This window comes from Hipposideros armiger, unplaced genomic scaffold (genome assembly GCF_001890085.2).
Source record: "Hipposideros armiger isolate ML-2016 unplaced genomic scaffold, ASM189008v1 scaffold_986, whole genome shotgun sequence".
NCBI classification, from domain to species: Eukaryota; Metazoa; Chordata; class Mammalia; order Chiroptera; family Hipposideridae; genus Hipposideros; species Hipposideros armiger.
In genome coordinates, this window is record NW_017732336.1 from 559337 (window position 1) to 563659 (window position 4323).

Sequence of the window (4323 nt, forward strand, 5' to 3'; positions counted from 1 at the left end):
CCCCTATGCTTAGATAAGATTTATTCCTGGTAAAAGAGGAACTTGCTCTCTGTATAAGTACTATGTCTTTTAATAAAATTGGTCCTGAATGCCATCCGCAGTCAGTGACCCTCCTAATCCCAACTTTGGTGTCTATGCCATTCTTTCATTTCTCATTTCCTTGCGCTGATCAATCCTGCTCAGGGACCATTCGGTGGATTCCTGGCCTGTACATCCAGGGGCCATGGCTGTTGAGCAGGCTCTCGGCAACTTCAATGTTATGATCTATATAGCTAGTAAAGGCATTCTAAATGACAGTCTTTGGGGAAAAGATATACATGAAAACTAAATACCCATTTTTAAAATGCAACTTTTTTATTGAGCACATATTAAAGACTTAACAAAAAAATAACCAAAAAAGAAAAGGTGAAAGATCACGTGCAGTGTAGATTTAAAGCACCATACCCAGAGACACAGGAACAAAACCATCAGTTCTAATTTTATGAAGATGCTCCCTGTACATCCTCTAGGCTCTCATAGAACAGTTCATGAGCTGCCTTTCAGAGAGAACTGAGACACAGGTGAGAGCCTCATCCAGCCCAGAATGACAGAAGAAAGCCAAAAGAAGCCAAAACTTTAAAATAATGACAGACTTTATTTGAAAGCTTCTGTGGGTACAGCATGTTTTTCAGACTGAATGGAAATGATCAAAGGAAGCCTGGATTAGCAGAAATGAATTAAAAGCAACCAAAAGACTGATTAATAAGGGACAAATATTGCACAAAATTACTTTTAAATTCCTTCTAGATGCTGTTCACTGTATAAAGCAAGAATAACAATATATAATAGGGTTTATATAATATGCACAAATGAAACCTATGACAATAAGGAAAATTGCAATTATATCAATATAAATTCTTATATTGTACATTAAGTAGCATAATACTAATTCCAGGTAGATTATGTTAAAGATTTGTATTGATAACCTTCAAACAAACAAATCATAAGTTTATACAATATTATAAAGATATAAAGTTAAGGAGATAAAAAGAGATGAAATGAAATAAAAAATAATACCAACTAAATCCAAAAGAAGGAAGAATGGAAAAACAAAGGTACAAAGGCCAGATGAGACAAACAGAGAACAATGTGGTAGGCATAAACCCAAACATGTCAGTAATTACATACTAAATGTCAGTAATTATTTGCTAAACAGTCAAATTAAAGAATAAGATTGCCAAAATGGATTATAAAGAAACCCCAACATTTTAAGAGATAATTTGAAAGTAAAAATAAAGAAAAAGACACATAATGTGGTACACTGACTACAAGAAAGCTGTTTGGCTATATTGAGATCAAGCAAAATAGACTTCAAGGTAAGAGGTATGACCAGAGGAAAAAAACGACATTTCAGTGATAACAGGGTCTGTTCAACAGGAAGACATCAAAATCTCATAGGTCATTAAGCCCAATAATATAGCTTCAAAAATACATAAAACAAAAATTGATTTAAAAACAGCAACAAATACATACACACACACACACACACACACACACTCACACACTCACACAAATCCAGTCATACTTGGAAAATTAACACTGTTGTCAGTAGCTGATAAAACAATCAGACAAGAAAATCCACTTAAAAAGTATGTGCAACATAAACAATTTAATTGACATTTATTGGACGTTGTGCCTAAGAGCAGAATATACATTCACCAAAATGGACCATATGCTGTGTCATAAAAACGTTTCTCAATAAATTTATGAGGAAGGACTATTCATACAGAATATGTTCTCTGATCACAGTGGAATTAATCTAGAGATCAATAACAGAAATCACCTCATATTTAAAAATTAAACAATGTACTTCACAAATCAAAGAAGAAATCAGTTTCATGCTATATTTTCATTACTTGTTCAGTTCAAAACAAATATTTGCAACATACGTGGTATTTTCATTGTTAAATTTTTATTGTTAAATGCTACATGTGAAAATGTACTACATGTGAAAATGCAGTTAAAGCAAGGCTTAAACGAAAATGTATAGCTATACAGACAAACATTAGAAAGGATTAAAATTAATGACCTAAGCTTCTACCTCTGTTGCAGCTGCCAAACTGTCTGCCGTGCCGCACAATACCCTGACCTAATGAGGTCATAAGGAAGTGTTTCAGAATGCTGAGACCGGATGGAATGATATCGATAAAGCTTCCTTAAGGGAGTGTCTCAGAATGCTGGGACCTGATGGAATGATATCAGTCATCCTCCCTTATTAGATTGTTTCAGAGAGCAGTGACTCCATCCCCCAGGGTGGTGTGTGTGTGTAAAGGCACAGTATGTGCTGGAAGCACAATGGGGACTTTCGGTGACCACAGCTTTGAGGCACGTAAACCCACAGACAATGGAGAAGGCAAAGTTCACTTCCTTTCTTAATAACCAATAAAAGGTATGCGTTGGCCCAATTCGGGGCTCAATCCTTGAGACTAGAGTCCCTTGGCCCCGCTTTAGCCAGATATAGTTGAGTCTTGCCTTTCTTAACCTTGCACCGCCTCTCTAATACTCCACTGCTCTTCCTGCACAGGACACGGCATCAAGAAGCCAGAAAAAAAGGAAGCAAATTAAATGAAGACAAAGGAAGGAAATAATAAAGAGCTGAAACCAATGGAACAAAGGAGAAAACAATACGATCATGTCAATAGATGCATTTAGAGCATTTGACAAATTATAACCCATTCATGATAAAAACTCAGCAAACAGAAATAGAACTTACTCAGTCTGATAAGGGGCATCGGATTACATTTAATGGTGAAATACTGAATGCTATCCCCTAATATCAGGAGCAAGGCAAGAATAGCCACTCATCACTTTTAGTCAATATTACAATATTCTGTGGTGACAGATCAGAACAATGGTTTCAACAATGGTTGCCACATGGCGGGGGGAGTACTAACTGGAAAGGGATATAAAGCAAATGTATGGAGAGATGGAAATATTCTATGAGTGGGTAGGAATATGGGTCAAATATACAGTTGTAAAACTTTATTGTACTGTTGTACTCTTAAGAATAGTATGCCTCAGGCTGGCTGAACGGCGCATTGGTTAAGCGTTGGTTTGGGAGCGCCAGCTCTGAGCATCAGGGCCCCGGTTCAGATCCCACAGGAGGGCCAGTGACACTGCACCCTCTATAGATAAGATGGTGAACAACAGCTCAACCTGGAGCTGGACTGCCTGAGTTGCTGGCGATAGCGTAGGCTGCAGCCTCTGCTGCAATGGGCTACTGTAAGCTACTGTGAGTGGCCAGTAGCCAGCATGAGTGGTTGGCAGCTAGCGTGAGCTGCCGTGAGACATCATGAGCGGCTGTCCAATGGCTGGTGACCGATCTGCCTCACTCGGGAAGAGTGCAATGATCACAATACCAACATGGGCCAGTGAAGTGATGTCCTCCACAAAATAGACTGAAGAACAAAAAGGAGAGCAACTTGTTGGTTGCCTTCCCTGATTCCCCAATAAGATGTTTAAAAAATAAAAAATAAATAAATAAAGAATAGTATGCCTCACTGTATGTTAATTGCATACCATTTTATAAAAATAAATACTACAGATCCTAGCCAATCTAGTATTAATAAAGAAAAGTGTATGGGAGGGGGGTTGGAGGAGGGGTGAAAAAGGTGAAGGGATTAAGAAGTACAAATTGGGACCGGCTGAGTGGTACATTGGTTAAGAGTTGGCTTGGGATGCAAGCTCTGAGCAGCAGGGCCCTGGTTCAGAGCCCAAACGAGGGCCAGTGATGCTGTGCCCTCTACAGCTAAGATGGTGAACAACAGCTCGACCTGGAGCTGGGCTGCCGTGAGTTCCCAGTGATGGCGTAGGCTGCAATGGGGCTGGCCGGCAGCTGGCATGAGTTGTCGTGAGCTTCCGTGAGTGGCCGTCCAATGGTCAGCGAGCAACTGCCTCACTCAGGAAGAGCACAATGATCACAATACCAACATGGGCCAGTGAAGCGTCGCCTTCCACAACTAGACTGAAGAACAAAAGAACAGCAACTTGTCTGTTCTCCTTCCCTGATTCCACAACACGGATCCCCTCCCCCAATTCCTCAATAAAAATCTTAAAAAACAAAAAAAGAAGTACAAATTTGTAGTTACAAAACAGTTAGGGGGATGTAAAGTATAGCATAGGGAATATAGTCAATAATATTGTAATAACTATGGATGGTGTCAGATGTTTCTAGACTTACCAGGCAGATTACTTGTAAGTTATGTAAATGTCTAATCACTATGTTGTGCACTTAAAACTAATATAATATGTATGTCAATTGTAATTGAAAAATAAAAAAATATT

The 4323-nt window shown here is 38.8% G+C and overlaps 1 long non-coding RNA gene across 1 annotated transcript in view; it reads right to left on the reverse strand.

Annotated features, from left to right (window-relative positions):
• Positions 1-3964: 3964 nt before the first annotated feature.
• LOC109375700 (uncharacterized) overlaps positions 3965-4323 on the reverse strand; it is a 6262-nt gene continuing 5903 nt past the window's right edge. The window contains exon 3 of the long non-coding RNA XR_002122622.1: positions 3965-4003. This is a non-coding gene — a long non-coding RNA (uncharacterized LOC109375700). The remainder of the gene's footprint in view (positions 4004-4323) is intronic.